Source organism: Sciurus carolinensis, chromosome 2 (assembly GCF_902686445.1).
Source record: "Sciurus carolinensis chromosome 2, mSciCar1.2, whole genome shotgun sequence".
NCBI lineage: Eukaryota > Metazoa > Chordata > Mammalia > Rodentia > Sciuridae > Sciurus > Sciurus carolinensis.
The window spans coordinates 159,963,794-159,984,563 of NC_062214.1; the positions used below are offsets into that span (position 1 = coordinate 159,963,794).

General features: G+C 38.8%; 1 protein-coding gene across 2 annotated transcripts in view; it reads left to right on the plus strand.

Annotated features, from left to right (window-relative positions):
- Positions 1 to 9,405: 9,405 nt before the first annotated feature.
- The window catches only part of Ppm1a (protein phosphatase, Mg2+/Mn2+ dependent 1A), a 45,374-nt gene continuing 34,009 nt past the window's right edge, over positions 9,406 to 20,770 (plus strand). The window contains exon 1 of one of the 2 annotated variants that reach the window (XR_007106875.1): positions 9,406 to 9,794. The gene's annotated coding sequence lies outside the window, so the exon portion shown is untranslated. The remainder of the gene's footprint in view (positions 9,795 to 20,770) is intronic. The other variant, XM_047538054.1, reaches the window with a different exon arrangement.

Below are 20,770 nucleotides of genomic sequence, written 5' to 3' on the forward strand. Positions count from 1 at the left end.
TTCATATCAAGGTGTAAATGTCTTAACTATCCGGACATTTCCCTACTGGATAGCACAAGATGTACATTAACTGCAGAACATTACTCTTTGGTTTTCAAATGTATGTTGAAAGAGTAGTGAGGGAAAAAAGGAGAATTTTTTTAGGGCAATAGGCATTTACCCGAAATTGAACCACTTAAATGGGCTTATGTCTTACCTACACCTAACTGACCTTTTCTTTCTTTCTTTCTTTCTTTTTTTTTTTTTTTGGTGTTTTATTTTTTTCCTTCATTCCCCTTTGTCTAATCCAATGAACTCCTATTCCCCCGACTCCATTGTGTGTTGGCATCCGTATACCAAAAAGAACATTCTGCCTTTGGTTTTTTGGAATTGTCTCCAGTTTCGTCCATTTACCAGCAAATGCCATAATTTTCTTCTTCTTTAAGGCTGATTAATATTCCATTGTATATAGATACCACATTTTCTACATCCATTTATCTGTTGAAGGGCACCTAGGTTGGTTCCATAGTTTAGATATTGTTAATTGAGCTGCTATAAATATTGATGTGACTGCATCACTGTCGTATGCTGATTATAAGTCCTTTGGATATATACCAAGAAGTGGGATAACTGAAACCGGACATTTCCATAAGGTATTCCTTACTAAATTTACCAAGAAATGTTACTTGATGAGTCATTGGTCGAAGAATTCAAATATAGTTCCTGAAGAATGAAAACATAAGCCCCAGTAAAAAGAGCTTTCAGAAGGCTACATTCTCACCACCAAAATGTAATCACTTCAAGCTGGAAACTAATTTCACTTTCTCTTTAATGATGTATAAAACTGACATGAAAGGATTTTTCTACTTCCACTTTTGTTTTCCTAAAATCAAATCTCTTCTCTATACTGTAACAAGAGCAAAACACAAATCAGATCATGTCATCCTCTGCAAAAACAAAACAAAAAAACCTCTAGTAGTTTTCTATCACTCTTAGAATTAAATCCAAAAAAAGTCCTTACTGAGGTCTATATCCCCTATCTATCTCTCATCCCTGGTTCCCTCAGCATGTCCCAGACATCCCAGAGTTTTGTCTGTTCCTAGGCACTTCTACCCCAGGGCCTTTGCCCTTGCCAGGGATGCTCCGCCAGAACTTCACTTGATGGCTTCCTTCTATCATTCAGGCTTGCCCTGCTGCCAACCCCTGTAACACAATTACTCTGATCAAGACCTTCGAAGTAACTTGTCCTTCTCTATCTTACCCTTCCTGTTCATGTCATATTTTGCTGAACTCCCTTTATAGTACTTACCCTTCTCTGCAACAAGCTTATATGCTTTTTGTTGACCCCAGGTAAACTTGAAAACCATCCCCTCTTCACCATAATATCCCCAGACCTGTGTTCCGGCATATTCCAGAGGCTCAACATCTATGGAATGAGTAAAAGGCATGGTGAGTCAAGTTCTCTGATACAGGATTATAAATACTATGCCATTTAAACAGAAATGGGGATTGAGGTCTTTCTTTTGAAACAGTATAAAAAGAACTAGAGTTTAGATTTAAAACCAAATGGTCACTTGTGATGCAGATACATGAAGAAGAACACACACACAAAGGGGACAGCCCAGATGGGAAAGGTCGAACTCTCTGGCCAAGTACCCTTTTCTTCCCTGAACACAATACATCATACAGACCATCCCAAAGGTAGGGATTTTGAATTAGATGGTACTGTTTGCAAAAGAACTCCCCCACACCACCACCACCTTAGTCTCTTCATTTGCAAAATAGGGGGGAAAACTAGTATCTTCTTGTCAAAGTTATTTTGAGAATTAAATAAGGCAAACCCATTAGCACAGTCTAGGCTAAGCTCTTTTCCCTTTCTTTATAGTTGACTAGAATTCTTTAAAATTCCCATCAATTGATTCTAGATTTGATTCTGAAGAATGTTAAGTGATTCTGTGACCATTTTCACTGAATGGTATGGTTGTCTAGATTTTTCAAGAGAAAGTACACATTTATATCACTATCTAATAGCTCTCAATGACTTTGTTTTTTAATTATTGTTTTTACCATTCAATTAAAGCCATTTTAAGAGAGAATCAAGATAAAAATTAAAGGTAAAACTAATTACTGAATAAATTCTTCAAATACTTAAGGAAAAAGATCAGTGCACATCTGACTATGTCAGCTTTAATAAAAGCAAAGGACCTAAATACTGAGCATTCACTAGGTGTCAGAGATGTGCCATCTCTTCAAGTGGACTTGGGTACTTTTAAGGGAAAATAACCAAATACAAAAATAAAAATGGTTTTACCCATGAGAAATATTTACCCTCCCTCTAAATATGAGTTCTCAAGGTAGGCAATTACAGAGATGGCTCAAAGGCTCAAAAGTGTGAAAGACAGTCTATTGCTATCATTCCTCTTCTCCACATTACCTTGTTTTTTTACAAGATGGTCTGAAAATTCCAGTTTTACATATAGACATAACATAAGCTAAAGAATTTTTTTTTTTCTCATGTGGCTCTTTTTATTAGGAAAAACTCTTCCCAGATCCAACCCTCCAAAACTTCTCCTCAGATCCCTTTGAGCATAATTGGACCACATATCCATGCCCTAAGTCATTGTTTCCTGACACAAATAGAAAGATCATGTTTTTATGACATAGAGGGGTACTTGCATAAGGTTGCTTATAGTTCAATGGGACCATCCCAGGACTTGAGCAGCTCAGTCTCATTCTAATGTTCCATCCAAGGCCTTAAGGATCAATACCTTGTCATATCTATAATCCACTTGAGACATGCCAGTATATGCTAGCACATAGATTGGCATATAGTCAGACCACATAATGATGGTTCAATTGGAGACGAACCACATTTCTTTTTTTTTTTTTTTTTTTTTTGTTTTTTTGCAGTACTGGGGAATCGAACTCAGGGCCTTGTGCTTGCAAGGCAAGCACTCTACCAGCTGAGCTATCTCCCCAGCCCCGAACCACATTTCTGATGGTTGAACCACAAAATTATAATGCAGCTAGAAAACCCCCCATCATCTACCGATGGCATGGTTGTGATAGGCTCCTAGTGCCATGCACCACTCCCGTTTGTGATGGTGCTGACATGAACCTACTGCACAGCCAGTTACATAGAGTATAGCACATACAATTAGGAATAGTACATAATACTTGACAATGAAAATAAACAACTAAGTTACTGGTCTACATGTTTTTTAATCATTATTTTAAAGTGTATTCCTACTTATGAAAAAAAAAAAGTTAACAACTGGGCACAGTGGCACATGCCTGTAATCCCAGCTACTCAAGGCTCAGGCAGGAGGATTACAATGAGGCCCGTCTTGGCAACTTAACAAGATCTTGTCTCAAAATTTAAAAAAGGGGGGGTGGGGGTGGGGGATAAGGGGGGTTGGGGGTGGGGGATGTAGTTCAATAGTAGGGTGCCCCTGGGTTAAATCCCCAGTACCATAAAAAAATACATAAAAGTTTACTATAAAACAGTGTGGTGTTACTCTGGCAACGGCCTCACTTTTGTTTACTGCATCTCTGAATTACAGAGATCAAGAGATCAAAACGCTACATTGAGTGAGTGACCTACACCATCTAGGTTTGTGCAAGTACACTGGATGATGTTCACACAATGACAAATTGCCTAAGGACACAGTTCCAGAACATTTCCCATCCTTAAGCAATGCATGACTGTATTCTGCTCTAAGCTACAACGGAGAGTTCAAGAGAGCATGTATCCATATACAAACTCAGATGAAAAACCTGCCAATGAGGAGGAAGAAGTAAGTAGTGGTAGGGCAACCAACATTGCTAGTCATATTTTCCAGGGCACCTGATCTATTTTAATTTTCAAAATACATCTGGGAGGAAGCATTTTGTGGAAGATGAAGCCAAGGTTATAATAACTTAAGTGACTTACTTAAAGTCACTGAACCGTAAGGGGCTCAGTGTATGCAGATCCAGTGGTATGCTGGCAAACATTTAACCAACAGCTCTTTTAGTATAGTTCTTACATGCCCATTGGTTAACATGTTCATTAAAAACTAAAGTAAAACAACAAAGATGTTGCCAGAATTTATTTGTCAATAATGTGTGTTACTTTGTTGCTGCATTGGATGTTTTTATGCTGTTCACCATTTAACAGTTATAGACACAACAGGCCTTCTAATTTAGTCTGCATAAAACATTTTCTCTGTCACTTTCTTAAATTTAGGCAATCGAAAAAGCACTAAGTCAAAATCTGATCTGTGGTGTTTGCTATTTATTTTATAAATACTGCCTCCATGGTCAATTTCAACCTTCCAAAGTGAAGTTGCTGAATATAGCATTAGGAAGAGATATATAGTAGCACATTACAAAGAATTTCCACCATGCAGACTCAATATGTATAAGTTACCTCAAGAGCATGGGTAATAGTAAAATGTATTAAAATAATTTGAAGGTGATGACTTTTTATCATATAGTACCTTTATTTAAATTTTACTTAATTAGAAGTTTATATACTTTTTCATAATGGCTGTATTTAGCAAATAGCTGGCAACAATCTGTTCTTATGAACCAGTACAAGCTATTGGTCCACATCTTTGCCTTGAACCAAATCCAGCGCTCTTCCCCTGTGAAGAGTGAAGTGTGGCTTTCACTCTTAGCATGCAAAAGCTAGTGATGCTGTGTGCCCAGGAAGAACCTGGGGTACCAGTCTTTACTTTCTGTGACCTTGGATAGTTCCTACCTCTCTTGACACTGTTTTCTCCTCTGTAAAGTATGAGAATAATAGTTCTTGGCCTGCCTAATCACAGTGGTTGTTGAGAGGATTAAACTGATTAGTCTATGTGGTAGTGCTTTGTAAACTGTAGAGTGAGGTACTAAGAGGCTCTATTATGATGGTCATTTCATCACTGGTTTTGAACCAGGTCACCATTGTTAAGGATGTAAAACATGCTACCACCTTCAGAGGTATGGTATAGTTTGAGATCTTCTGTAATGTCCAGAATAGACAGTGAACACCAAAGAGAATTGTTCTTAAGGAGTCTACCCAAATTTTTGCAAGTCTTTATTTAATAAAGTTACCTATAATGGAGCAAAACTATGTTTTCAAAGCTTATTGCTTACTATATTCTAACTGCTATTGGATAATCTGATGGGACATCTCCCTGGGGTCGAAATGCTTCTCAATATCAATAGTTGAATGAAGAATCTTTTTTTTTTTTCAAACTCATTTTGCTTTTGGGGATCTATGCACCAAGTTGTTATTATGTATAGATTCTACCCCCCCCCCCACATGTAAAATGGCTTCCTAATTGTTAAACATCTTAAAGATCCAAGTTGAAACATTATTAAATTTGAATGACAATGAAATATTTACCTTGAGTTTGCTGAAGTTCTCTTTGGGCTGTATAGACAGTGAACACCAGCTCTTTTCTTGTCCAGCTCTTTTCCACATTGGGCTGTTTACCCTGACTGATCCCTCTGCTTGGAAAGCTCCCCACTGATTCTTTACAAAACAACTCCTTTTCATCTTTCAGCTCAGAGAGGTCTGCCCTGAAACACCTGCTTCATCTCCCTTGTCTATTCCCCTGTTTATTGCCTCATAGCACCGTGGTTTCCTTTTTGTTTACTTTTTTAATATGACCCTCATTGTAAGATCAGTTCCCTGGAGGCAGGAGACCTTGTCCACTGATGTTACTGTCTACCCTCAGCAGCCAGCACAAAGCCTGGCACACAGTAACTATTGAACAGATAAACTTATCTGACAAGATTCAGTATTGTAAGGCTGTGGCGATATACAGTTAGCTTGAGGTGAAAGTCTACCCCAAAGATTACCACGACTTCCCCTGTGGCATTCACTGTTGCTCATATTTCTCTCAGGGGCCAGGAGAAGACATAGCAGCAACATAAGACTGCTGACTCCTTTCTGCCCCACCCTAGCAGGGCTGCCCCTGTGATGTCACACATGACAGGATTCTCTAATCCTTTTCATTCTGTAACAGTCCTATAAACAGCTAAGTTTTTCATAACATGATATATTAAGGGGGGAGGGAGGGAGGAGAATGGGATGGAGGACACACCTGCCCTGAGAAAAATTAGTTTAGGGAGAGTATATGCTCACATGTTCATCTTCAGGAGAAAATGGGTAGCAGAAGCTCATTTGAGACTAACCTAATGAAAAGAGGGATGAGAAGAATGAGGAAAAAGCAGGCAAAGGAGATAAGAGGAAGAAAGAAGAAAGGGAGAAGAGAGAAAAGAAGCAGGAAAAAGAGAAGAAAAGGACACATGAAGTGGCTGTGGGAGAGAAAAAAGCAAACATCAGGTAGTAAAGGAGGAGGTGGAAGAGTTGAATCTACTCCTACTTGACTTTGTATCTCTTGGGTAGTGCCTGACTGTGCGGTGGAAGGATGGATGGCTCAGGGCAAGGGGTTCTCAGGTGTCCCCCAGGGAAGTCACTTAAATTCCTGAGATGTATTTTGAGAGACCCAAATAAGGCCATGCCACGGGTGACAATTCTGGATGAATTCATAATGGTAATTAGGGAACAAGAAATGTAATCCTTTACTTTAAATCAAGATTGGAGAGAAAAGGGAGAGTACTATGAAGCAGACTAAATTTTAGACTGTAGTCCCTGTCCTCACCCCAAGTCTCTCAATTACCAGGCTACTAATATACAGTAAATTCAGGACCTTAAAGCCAGTTTTTCAGCTAACCTCCTTCTTCTTTGCTAAACTGAAATATACAGACTGATTTCCAAAGCAGAATAGGATAATTTTATAGGAAACCTATACAAATCACTAAAATATAGTCCTGGCCAAAATATTGCCAACCGATTTTTCACAAAAACTTGCTATGAACATTTGTTGGAGGCTCTAACAAAGTCCTATAGCTCGAAAAAAAGAAGAAAAATTTTAAACCTCTTTTTTTAAATTCTCTTTTTGTCTCTTGTACATATTTTGTTCCCTCCCACTTAGCTTATGATTTAATAATAGAGAAGGGAATATCATACTATCAAGCATACTTAATCAGATAATATATTTTTGTTCCAAATTTTAGATTTTCTTAATATTTTTCTCTAGTTGTGGGTGGACACAATACCTTTGTTTTACTTATTCATTTATATGTGGTGCTGAGAATCGAACCCAGTGCCTCACACATGCTAGGTGAGCACTCTACCACTGAGCCACAACCCCAGCCCTTGTTCCAAATTTTAAAAGGTTAATCTTATATCCACGAGTTTCCTAATTAATACTACAATGTCCCTGCAAACTATATTAACAAGTAAGAAATAGTAGGAAGGTACAGCTTGATTGTGCTACACAGTGCAGACTCTTTAAAAATCTCTTCATGTCCGTATTTTTTATTTTTTAAAATCTCTTCTGCTACAATTGACCCAGATTCTCCTATGAGTGTAGAAAAGAGAAATGAAGGGTATGAAAGCCTAAAGGGCGAAAGTTGGAAGATAGACAAGACCTTTGGGTTCTCTAAAGTCTACTGCCACTGGTGAACCAGCTTCAGTCTTCTAAATAAGAAAACTTGATTTGAAGGGCTCCCCAAGTGGTGGTTGCCACATGGACTTTTCTATATAAGAACGTTAATGAGTCCACTAGCATGCTAATCATGCTCTTACTTGTCTGAAGTATTAAGGATTCCAATAAGGCAGAGTTTCAAAGATCTTTGATCTAATTTCTTTTTGTTTTTGGCAGGTGTGTAGAGAATTAAGAAATGTGTCCTCAAATGATACTGGGACCAAATGCATAGTGAATTTTATTTTTCCTTAGTGCACCTGAAAAAGATCCATCTTCATCTTCCTCTAAGAAATTCTAAGCCCCACTATACACCAGTAACTGGTAGTGATATTTGATCCCGATTTAGGTCTCTGGTCTAAAAGTGAAGGGAATAGAACCTTTCCCAAAATCACGATGGAAAAACTAGAAGAGTCTTTTACAACTTTAAATGCAGCTAAATAATGTTTGCATAATGACAAGAGAGAAAAATCGGGTTGCTTTTGATCCAAGAATTAGGGTAACAGTGATTTTAAGAGATACAAAGTAACAGGGTACGAATTGCTACAGTAAGCTCCTGCGATACAGTGGAGAGGCCTCCACAAATTTACTTTTTTAGTGACCAGAATTCAAATTTGGCTAATGTTTTTAGGTGTTCTTTTTAAAGTACTTGCTTCCTACAATTAAGTACTTGGTTTTTCTTTGTAAGTACCAGAAACATCTTTTTAAAGTACGGATTTTTCTTTTAAACTTCAGTTCCTGCAAATGCGGTGTAAAGGGTTAAGTCTCTGACGAGAGAGGGAAGGGCACCCGAGCCAATAAGAACCTGTGCTGGTGATGTACTGCTTTCCAGTTCTGATTCATTGGCTGCCCAGGTTTTGTCATTCTATGCCCGGCGTCGGCAAGCAGCGTGGGTCGGGTTTTCTGTGGTCTAGCTAGCTAAACTGGATTTTGACCGCCTGCACGTGCAGTTTCAATTAACTTTAGCTCATTTCTAGCTCTTAACAGAAGCGGCTGTTTCGTTTCGTTTCTTTTTATCCTCCAGCTTTTGAAAAATCCTCGGTTCCATTAACCTTACTGGAGGTCGTTGGAGGTTCTCAGTGACAGAATCACGTGAATGTCTAACATGTGCAAATAAATACAATGTGGAATCCCATGAGCTAGAGGGAAAACCTGCCAGAAACTCAGCTTGTGCCCCGTGTGTGAATCAGTTGCACTCGCATGTGAGTGGATGGTAGATCGCGTGTGTTTTTGCTCTTGGAGATTCAAGGTGTGTGTCGTGGCACCTGCATGGGCCTCCAAGTCTCACTGGGGGAGGATAGCTCCGGAGGTATGGCGCCCTGGGGGGTGGGGGTGGCTGCTGCCTGGACAGATTTCGCGTCTGAAGGGACCGCGACTGCGCTTGAGAAGGACAGCGTCTTTGCTATGGGGTGTATTTTTCAGGCAGGTGGAAGAGCCTGCGTCCAAAACGCGGACGCCCTAGGCGTAGTCCCGGCTCCGTCAACAGTCAGGTTGAGAGGTCCTCAATCCACGGGGTTCGGAATAGTGGCGCACATTCTGTCCATACTCTGGCGCCAGAGCGTGAAAGCCCCGGTCCTGGCTCTGAAACCGGATTCAGACGCTTCCTTCGTCCCCAACCTGCGGCGCCAGCCGCGCAGCAGCGGCGGCAAACGAAGCTGGGCAGGGCAGTGACGTCATCTGCGGTCGCCCCTCCCCCTTCTGCCGGCCCTCGCCGCAGTTCCTGCCCTACGACATCCGGGTCTCTCCAGCTGCTTTGCCGAGCCGCAGCTGTAGCGGCGGCGGAGTCGGCGGGGCGGGGCAGAGCGGACGGAGGAGTGGGGGAGGGGCGGCACCGTCGTGAGCGCGCCTGCGCGGGGCCGCGCTAGAGGCGGCGGCGGCGGCGCTAGGGACGGGAGCGCGCGCAGGAGCTAGAGAGCAGTGGTCTCCGCGCCGGCCCGGTCCGCCGCTTCTGGTGCTCCGGCGGCTGCAGCTCCAGAACGGGTGGTTGGGGAGGGGGGTGGGGGGACGCCAGGCAGGTGGGGTGCGAAAGCGATGAGTCCTCGGCTCTTCCTCCTCCTCCTCCGGGACCCGCTCTCTGCCTCCCGCTCCAACGCCCGGATGATCTGAACCGCGAGGGCGCCGAGAGCCGGGGGCCCGGACGCAGCCCGGCTCCTCCCCTCCTCCGCCCCCTCCCCGGCCCGCCGCCGCCGCCGCCGCCGAGACCCCCTCCTCGCCCCTTCCCCGGCCGCTGTTGCTGCCGTCGCCGCCGTCTTGGCCGACCAGGGACCTGCCCGCCCGCGGCTGCTCCGGGTAAGCGCGGCGCTCGGGCCGCGGGCGGGCGGGCGGGCGGCGCGGGCCTGCGCGGCCGCGGCGGCGGACAGGCCTGGGGCCTGTAAACAAGCCGGGCGTCTGCCCGGGCGCTCCCGGGAGGAGACGCGACAACTCCACCCCCTGGCCCGGCCTCCTCCCCGGCGGCGGGCGGCGAGGGGTTAAGGCTCGGCGAGGGCGGCGGCGGGGAGGCGGGGGCGGAGTGTTTGTGGAGGGGGCGCGACCCTCCGGCCCGCGGCCGGGCGGGGTGCTCGTGGCGGCGACGCGGGCGAGAGCCGCGGGCCAGCTTGGCCCGGGAGCGGCCGCGGAACTTTTCCCGAGCGGAGAGGGAGTGGCGGGCGCCCCGCCGGCTCCCGGTGTCCGGGGCTCCAGCCTTCGGGGGTGGGGGTGGCGGAAAGCTTCCTTTGAACTGGACTTAAGCCCCAGAACACCAGATTTGGACAATTTGCTTCTGGTTTTACAGGGGCAGGGCTGAGAGTGAGGCTTCTTCAACAACTCAAGTCAATGATGCCTCCTGTTCATTCATTATTAAGGCATGGAGCAAATGAAGTAAATCCTACTGATTTCTTATCCTTTTAGCCGTGCAAATTGGGTAAAAGTTCTTGATGTTAGAGTTTGATTGAAATAGGGCTCTGATCTACTTGTACATTTTAAAGAAACTTGGAGCTTTTTCTTGAAAGACAGCTGACTGTGGAGAGCCCTCTACCAACCACGGTTTTAAATACGTTTTGAAAATTTCATTCCCCGAGACATTTTTCTTCTCTCCTTTCAAGCACCACATGGTACTTAGAGATCCACAAAGGTCACACACATACTTACGTTGTCCAAGCAAGGAATCTGTGCCACCCTTACCCAAGTTTCCTGCTAATTGGAATAATGGACAGAATGTGTTTTAAAACGCTATTATTAAGAGCATGAAAGACAGGTATTATTTGCATAGAATATATGATTTTCACCTTATTAAAAAAGTAAGAAATTAAAAAAAAATCGTTCTGAGGGAAAAGGCATACTCCTTTTAAACTTGCATGCTGGGATTTTAGAAAACCAAACAGTAGTCTGCAAGCTTAGTTGATTCCAAAACTTGCAGGAACCAAACAGGGCCAGTCCCCCCAATTCTCATTATCTAGACACTTCAATTTCTTTGTACATATTGGTTTTTTTCCAAAGACTGTGTTTCTGTAATTCCTTACTTTACAGATACAGAACTGAAAATAGGGAGATGATAACCCACCACACTCCCTTTTTCCTAATCTCAGATGTTACCTTTATTGACTTAATGTTTCCTTTGCCAGTAAATAATGAAGCACAAAACATTTCCCCATGTCATAATTTTGTTCTTACAGTTTTCTCCCAGTGCGCCTCTCTCTAATTAAACAGTCCTGTAGAGATGATTACTTTAAACTTTGAAGTTTACAACAATGCCATATTTCTGACACTATAATGAAATGCAGGTGGAAATTGCTTAAAACTTTTTTATTTGATATTTTAAAACATTTGTACATCAATGAAGTAATTATTATGGAAGTGGTATATTAAGACAATATATATGTATCAGTATATATTTGAGAAATATGGTTGGTAACTGGAGTCATCAAATTACTTTTTACATGACTTGTATCTTTTACATATTTTTACATGGATTGTATCATTTTATATTTTAGTGTGAAGGGCTGAACTGATGATGGTAATTATAGTATAACCTGTTGAAGGGATCACTGCACTAGGAGACAAGAATTGTTTAGTCATGGCTGTGCTCCAAAATATGTGTCCATGGACAAGTCCTTTAACCTTTTGAGTCTCAACGTCCAAGTCAGTAAAACCAAAGGGGTAGATTGTATTATCACATGTGCTATCCAATTAATTTTTAAAAAATTTTCTTGACATTGTGTGTCTCTTCAAATACCTTTAGCAAATAAATGTCTGGAATATGCCAGGCACTTAGATGTTTCAACATTATAAAACTGATTATGGGTTCTGTTTTATTTAAAAGAATTTTAAGCTGATGATTGTTTTATTTAGGAAAACTATTCCTGTAGGTAACCTTCATTGACTTTTCTGTTGGGATTGAGAAATGTGGAGAAACTGCTAGAAGGAAGGAAAGTGGAGATTCCAGTGGAGACAAAGTGTGGTTGAGACTACAGGTTTGAACAAGCTCAGGACCCTTGGGTAGTTGAATGGGTATTATAAGAATACTTAGTGAAGATTTTTCTGCCAGTTCAAGCTGGGTCTTTATTTTGTTTTGTTAAATTTTGGGGGTGGGGGTACTGGAGGCGCTTAACCACTGAGCCACATCCCCAGCCCTAGTTTGTATTTTATTTAGAGAGAGGGTCTCACTGAGTTGCTTATCTCCTCACTTTTGCTGAGACTGGCTTTGAATTTGCCATCCTCTTGCCTCAGCCTACTGAGCTGCTGGGATTATAGGCATGGCACACCCGGCTTGTTTTGTTGAATTTTGTTTGAAAAATTGTTCTCTAATATCTCTTTTAGAAATCTATAGATAGCAACATCATTTTTGTCATATGGTAAATATTGCTGAGCAAATATCAAATACCTACATTCTTTGAATTTGTTCGGATTATACCAAGGCTGTTATTAAGGTAGCTAATAGCATATATAACTGTTTCTGGTATAACTATGAATGCTTATTGTAAATGAAAGACTAACACGTCGACAGGGAGCTTGTTACCTCTGTAATGTTCACCTAGGAGAGATAGATTAATTGTTTAAGGTATTAGTGAGTACTGATGTATAAATAACTAATTTTAAGGTGATATTTTGATGTTACCTTCAAATGATTATGTACTGCCTGGGCAGGGGACTCTTGAGTGGCATTCTCAAATACTTTTCGTTTTTAATCAAATCAGGAGACAGTCTTGTAAGTAAAGAGGCCCAAGTAGACTTTTGGAGGAGTTACACAAAAAGATAAAGTAAGGGGTGGCCTTGTGAAATATGTGGATCTTTGGAGAGGGGAGGTGATGTGAGGCAACTAGATAAAAACTGTTTCCTTATTCCATGGGTAGTAATTTCATATCATAATATATCCTGTTTTTCAAATAACAAAAATATTTTAAAATGCAGTTGCTTCCTATATTATTTTGATATTGTTACCCAGCATATGTAATTTTTTCTGATCTGTGATTATTAGCCATCTTTATATGAAAGTAGTTTTGGTTAACCTTTAAAGCTAATTATCAATATTCTTTCTTCCTTTATTATCTAATGCACTTCATATTATATAAGGATTTTGTACTTCATTATTAGTCCCCAGAATATATTTTTTGATGATTTTAATCTTTACCCATCCTACCTATCAATGTACCACCTAGATATTCTCTTTACCTAACTTTTCTTCTGCTAAGGCAGATAAAGAGCTAGAGAAAGCAGATAATTGAGGGAGGTGAGTTCTATATACCTTTATCTAAAATGTAATAAACTTCATAATTTTTGTAGGAAACTGAAAAGTAGGTTAATTTGTATTGATAAATTAGACTGTTGATATTGTGTTTGTTATTTATTTGGTACCAGGGATTGAACCCAGGGGTGCTTAACCACAGCCACATCCCCAGCCCTTTTTATGTTTTTTATTTTGAGACAGGTCTTGCTGATTTGCTTAGAGCCTCGCTAAGTTGCTGAGGCTGGGTTTTGAACTTGCAGTCCTCCTGCCTAGGCCTCCCAAACTGCTGGGATTACATGTGTGCACCACCATGCCTGGCGATACTTTATTTATAGCAGTATTTATAATTGTAAGCATTCCTTGAGTTTATAATAAAAGAGGGAGATTGAGTTTTTATAATTCTTAATGTGTTGATTTCTAACCCATTGACCAAAGTGTATGTAGTATTCATATTTAGGATATGAATTGAAATTCATTATTTTTATGAATATACAATTGGAATTAAAATCTTATGATACTGAACTACTACTACGTATAGAAGACAATAAATGAAAACCATACTTTATTGACTGTGTCAAACCTTAATTTTTCACCATACCCTTTTAAAATATATGATGTTAATCTCTATTTGGCAAACAAATGCAGTCAGCTCTTCATCTCTGGGTTTTGCATCCATGGATTCAACCAACTTTGTATCAAAAATATTTTTAAAAAGCTGGGCATGGTGGTGCATGTTTGTAATCCCAGCAGCTCACAAGGCTGAGGCAGGAGGATTACGAGTTCAAAGACAGCTTTGACAATTTAGGCCCTAAGCTCCTGTCTCTTAATGAAAAACCAAAACTGGGGATGTGGTTGAGTGCTCTTGGGTTCAATCCCTGGTACCAAAAAGAAAAGAAAAGAAAAAACAAAAACAAACGACCTCTGCTCACCATGTACAGTCTTTTTCTTGTCACTATTCCCTAAATAATATAGCCTTTATATGTGTTTGTGTTGCATTTGAGATTACGAGTAATTTAAAAATGATTTAAAGTATATAGGAAGGTTGGTATGGGTTATATGCAAATACCATAAGAGAGTCTTGAGGATCTGCAGATTTGGTATCTCTGGGGAGTCCTGGAACCAATCCCTCATGGATACTAAGAAAGGACTGGATAGACACAAAAAAACTAAATAAAATGCCAGGATCAGATCTTTGTAGTTTTAAAATTTTTCCCAAGTGGATTTTTCCCAGTTCTATGAGCCTTCTTGCTCCTGGGAACCAGAATTTTAAAAAGTTGAATGTTAACATCTGATTCATAGATTCCTAAAGTTAAAATGAGTGTAACTATATATATTATATGTATATATAGTTGTCTTCTAATGCAAGAATCCCTTCTAAGACATTGAGAAAAAAATGTAAGACATTGAATTCATTTATCATTTCCGGAGTTCCAGAAGTTAACAGAAGCAAAAATTTTGTTTTCTTCAACAGCCACTGTTCAGATTGAGGAACAGAATCAATAGTAATTCTCAAAACGGTAATTCTTTAATGAAAGATGTAGAGCAGTGTTTCTGAATAGATGTAATCAATAGAGCCACGTTGAAGGCCCTGTAAAGTAGGTGGTAGAGCTAGCCATTGAAAGAGAGAGAACTGACTGAATCGAGTCACTGCTTTCCCACTTGCTAGTAGTGTGTTCTTGGGTACGCGCCTTCTCTTCAAGTCACAATTCTCTGTCAGTTGGGAATTTCTTTCTTATAAGGTTATCTTGAAGATTCAGTGAAATGACTAGTGCTTGACACGTTTTCTGCCATGAAGAAAGTGCCAAATAAATGGTACTACTACTGTTTACTACTGTTATTGAGTACATGAAATCATGAGATATTGGGGGAACAGAGACAGACTGGATGTGAAAGGTTCTTACAGTTTTAGCAGTAAGCCCTGAAGCCAAATTTAAAACAGGTATTAAAGATTGTGAGTATATAGAGATGGCATATGAATAGATTATAAATTAAGAGGTAATAACAGAGTATGAATATTTTTATTTTGCTGTCTTAAGTTAAAAAATTCATGATTTGGGAGTTAATGGTTATGGAGTGAATAGATGGTTAAATTGTGGGTAAAGAGAAACAATAATAAAGCAAAGGTAAACGTTCAGACTAGAATGATCAGTATGTAGGGAAGATTAAGTTGGTATTTGAAGGAGTTAACGTTTCATGGTTCGAAAGGAGCAAGAATATACCGTTGCTACAGAAAAAGACATGATAGAGTAAGAAAACTAAATTGTTCTGATTAATTTGGTTCAACTTTTTAAAAAATTATTTTAATAAAGTCTTCATAAAAGGCATTAAGGCTTTATGTGTGGGTCCTGGGCTATTTATGGTTGAAAAATTGTCTTAGAACAGTTCAAGTCCTAATTACCTCAGGCCCAAGCCAGTTAGCACTCTAACTGGGCTCTTTCCTGCGAACATCCTATACTGCACCCCTCCCTGTTCTCCTTTCTATAAACATCACAAAATTATTTCAAAAGTACTGGTTTTCGTACTTCTATTTTCAGTATATACTTCAGTGATCCCTTTTACCTCCGGAATAAAGGTCAGACTTTGTTTTTGCTTTTGTTACTTTCTGTGATTGGATCTCAGGCATGGTGTATTTCAGCCAAACTGGTAGGCTTGTCATCTCTGAAACACATCCTTTTATTTTTTCTCCAAGGATCTTTGCTCTTGCTGATTTGCAGTTTGGAATTTTCTTCTCCAGCTATTTGTTTTGTTTTGTTTTTGTTTTTTGCAGTACTGGGGATTGAACCCAGGCACTGGAGCATGCTAGACAAGTGCTCTACCACCGAGCTACATTCTAGCCCACTTCCTTTTTTCTTTTTCTTTTTCTTTTTTTTTTTTTAATCAAAGCTCGTTTCTGATATTTCCTCCAGTCTTCCCTGTTCACCAGTGTTTCTGCTCTCCTTTCTCTGTATTTCTATAGCAGTGTCTACATTATTTATATGACCTTAATCAGCATATATTTTACTTCTAAGTATTCGTCTTAATTATAATTGTGTTCAGTTAATTCTGTAGGGGAAAATACAGTAACTTATATCTACAGCCTGGCACAATGTTTTATGGATGGTATACATTAAAATATTTGGTAAGAGTTAAATAAAATCTACCTGGGAATGAAAAATTATCACTATAGGAGGAGGTTGTAGAAGTAGTTACTAGCTTTCTGGTTGCAGACATTTCTTTCTGACTGTTCCTATATGGTATTTTGGCTGCATATTTAAGTGTGAAGATTATATAAATATGAAATATGGTAGAGTTCTTATGTTGGTATAGGAGATTAGGGTGACTGCTTCTGGACCTACAGGTTTAATTTTAACTTCTACATTTTGGCTTTAAGGGTTAATAGGAGATTTATAATCTTGTATCTCTTCAGAGTATTTTACATTTGCAGATATTATCATGAAGTAAGTATTATCCTTTTAACCAGAGAGAGGAATAGATCACAGGAATCAGATGAACATATTAGTTAAAGAAGAGACTAACTACCACCTGATAAAACAGATGGCTAACAAAAATAGTCTGTGTTCATATAAACCTCTAAACTAAACGTTAAAGCTTATCAAAATGTTAAATTATTTCTAGTATTTAGAAAACACCTAGTAAAATCTCTTTTATTGGGTTTTTAAGTGAATAATTTCTTATAGTTAGTGACTGTGTAAGATCCATCTATTAGAGTATGAGACTCATGAGACCAGAATAATGCATTTGATTCTTTGTGTGTCCCTTATGTTTTCCTAACCTTGATTTCAGCTAGTAAGATGAACTTTTATGTGCCAGGGACTATTATAAGACATTTTAAATTATTATCTCTAATCTTCACAACACTCCTGTATGGTTGTTTAATTACTTGTATCTTAACAGATGAGGAAATTGAGACAACAGTTATTTGCCCAAAATTTTACAGCTGGTAATATATATCCTGAACTTTTCAAAGTAATTATATATGTAGGCCATTGCAGGTTTACGCTACTGCTGAAAGTCTGTTGACCATTGTGATGGGTCAGAAACTCTTTATGTATGAAGGATGTGACTTCAGTTCCTTTGTACCCAGAGAGTGAGTCTTGTGATGACATTGTACACTAAATTTGAAAAGTACATTATCATCTCATGTCAGCTTCCTTTAGAACATTTCACCAATAAGAGATATACCAAAAAAGCATCTAATATAGAGCTACAATACAATCAGTTCTGCAAACCATATATAGTTTTGTCTTAGGGATTTTATTCTTGCCCACTGCTTTTTAACCCACTGGCATAAATTATTCCTTTTTTTTTTTGTACCAGGGATTGAACCCATGGTGCTTAACCACTGAGTCATATCCCCATCCCTTTTTAATATTTATTTAGAGACAGGGACAGTGTCTTACTGAGTTGCTAAGTGCCTCACTAAGTTGCTGAGGCTGGCTTTGAATTTGTGATCCTCCTCCCTTGGGCTCCCTAATCTCCAGGACTATAGGCATGTGCCCAGCTCCATTAGTTCTTCATTCTAGTGAAATTCTTAGTTTAAGAACATTGGGTATATATGCACATGTGTTCTTACTGGGAATTGAACCCAGGGGCCTCTACCATTTAGCTGCATTCCCAAACTTTATTGTTTGCTTGGTTTTTGAGACAGGGTCTTGCTAGGTTACCCAGGCAGGCCTCAAATTTGGGATTCTCCTGCCTCACCCTCCCTTGTAGCTGGATTACAGGCAGGTTTCATGGCTCTTGGCTTCTACTCATTTTCTGAGGAATTCATAGTAGAAAAAATTGAAAGTTAACCAGAAATAAGTAGACTATGAGAAAGAATAGGTTGTGTATAATCTGGTTTTTAAGTTTAGGCCGGTGTTTTGTATTCACTTATAATATGCCTGTTTCAGGGATGTAGATAAATTTTGTCATGCTATGTGTAGCTTAATTATTTTAGTTTAAGAATATGCTATTCATCTGGGTTCAGTGCATGCCTGTAATCCCAGCTACTCAAGAGGCTGGAACACAAGTTCAAGGCCAGCCTGGGCAACTTAGCAAGACTCTGTCTCAGACATTTTAAAAAGAATTAGTGATGTAGATCATTATTAGAGCACTTGCCTAGCACACAGGAGACCCTAGGTTTAAAAAAAAAAAATGTATTCAAGAACTGTGTACTGTCTCAAAGAATAAGAACATAATTTATGACCAGCTTTGTCTTGAATTCTTAGAATTCTTAAATTCTCTTTTGTTTAGCATGAGTAGTAGAAAATTTCATCAAATTTGGTATTATAGAAGATGCAGTTTGCCCTTGTTATTAGAATTCAGAAAGTATTAATGATAAAAGATAACAAGATATGATTGTATTTTTTTGTTTTTATTTTCTAAATAGAATCTCAAAACTTACCAGGCTTTAGAAAACCCATCTTTGCAGTATGCCATCCTGCTTCAGTGTGTTAGGGAGGAAATAACATTTTCACTTTTTTGTAAAGCAATAGAATAGTCATCTTGTTGAGAGTCTGTAAGTCTGTTTTGGATGTCGGGCATATCCTAGAAGTAGTAGCTTTTTCTCTGTGGTCAATCCAAAGCTTATATACTGTGTTACTGATGAATAGTTATCTGAAATCAAGTTTCTTATTAGTAAACTGCAGATTTGCCTTTGGGTCTAAATATTTTCTTATTAGGAACTGTCATGAATATTTTTGTAAGGATAAAACAAAAATGGAACTATGTATTATATAAAATAAACAAGATGGAAATACAAGGACACAGTTTAGTTTGTTGGTGGGACAGTTCTGTGAGGAATATCTTTTTCTCTGTAGAAAAAGCACTGCTGACAAGGGGAAAAGTCAAACTGATAGTTGTCGTTCATTTGTCCCATACATTTATCAAGTGTCATGCGCTAAATACTAGGAACAAAACAGGTAGGGTCTCTTCCTTCATGGGTCATTAAAGTGAGAGAATTCATAGGGAAATGCTATGATAAGGGACATATATGATTCTGTAAACTAAGGATAGATAGATTCATATCTTGAGATAAGGAAAATCATAGGGACTTGAGAAGTTCATTTTGAGCCACCAGGTTCACTTAGACTCTTGAAGTTTAGGAGGTAGCTGGATAAAAATTTTTAAGGTATTAAGTAGAAGTTTAACTTAATTTTTGTTTTTGTATTTGCTTACTTCCCCAGCACCCATCTCCCTATATATAAAGCATCTTTTTTACCAACAGTTTGTAGATTCAGTGAATGACACTTCCTTGAAGAATATTAGATATGGGGCTCGGGAGATAGCTCAGTTGGTAAATTGCTTGCCTTACAAGCACAGGGCCCTGGGTTCGATCCCCAGCACTGCAAAAAAAAAAAAGAATATTAGATATATATTAACAAAAGTCTGTCAGAGGCAAATGGTATTTTTTTTTTTTTTTTCCAACAGGGACATATTTCATATGTGTACAACATTTAGAAGCTTCATGTGTGTGAATAAACCATTTCCCATCTTAAATATTTAATAACATTTTTCTCTTCTTTCAACTTAAAATACAAGTTTATCAGCAAATATTTATAAATATTCTCTGTGAGGGGTTTTGTTTTAAGCAAAAGTCAAAAAGGATGAATTGGCCCAGAAAGTCAGCTATTATTTTCTGGGTCAGTCTGAGTCTGAAAATGTGCAAGGATTAAAAAAGACCAAACTAGGAATTTAATCCACTCTGAATTTGTAGACAAATTATCCCAAACTGTTAAATTTGAATTAGTTAGCATATGAGGCTATTCAAGATTATAAATACTGAAATGTTCTTAGAAAACTTTAAAGATGAAATAGCTCTGTGCCATCAAAATCTTTTCAATATTTGCTTTTACCATACTTGTTAATGAAAATAGGTCAGTATCTAATTTTTATAGTCACCAGAGCCCTCCAACTAAATTTAGCATTGATATTTTTCAGGCAATTATATAAAATTTACTTTAAAAATTATGCAGAACATACCTTTGTATAAATTTAAGACCACTACCTTATACACTATGTAATTCAGATCTCAGCACAGGCCTAGAAGATGATACTTTAAAAGAATGAAACATGAAGGAAAGGTGACAGTGGCAAGGCTTTGTTATGTGCACTTTTTGAAACAATATCTGTACAAACTGACTATGGTTTGAGTACTTGTAAGATTATACCTGTTTTGGCAAAGACCAATTACTTTTTAATAATTTGGGATAGGAAAAAATGATCTTTAACATAAAGCAGAATTTGTCTTATTTTGGTTGATTTTAGTTTTCTTTTTGAAATTTTGTTTTTAAGCTTTTAGGTACATTTAACTCAAAGTTCTTTTGTATTAGAATCATTTGAGTGAAGTTTATCAGAGGAGGGTAAGTAAATATTTAATTGAATAAAGTAAATACTTAGTTGAGACTATCAGATGAAATGTTTGGCTTCTGAGAAGTTTTCAGGTAACTTCTTTTACCTTTGGAAAAATTAATGCAGTATAGGTATTTTTTATACTAACAGATATATTCTATTATTTTTTTTAACTTTTTATGAAAATACAATATAAGAAAATCATAAAATCACAGTAATATTTTTGGGCTGG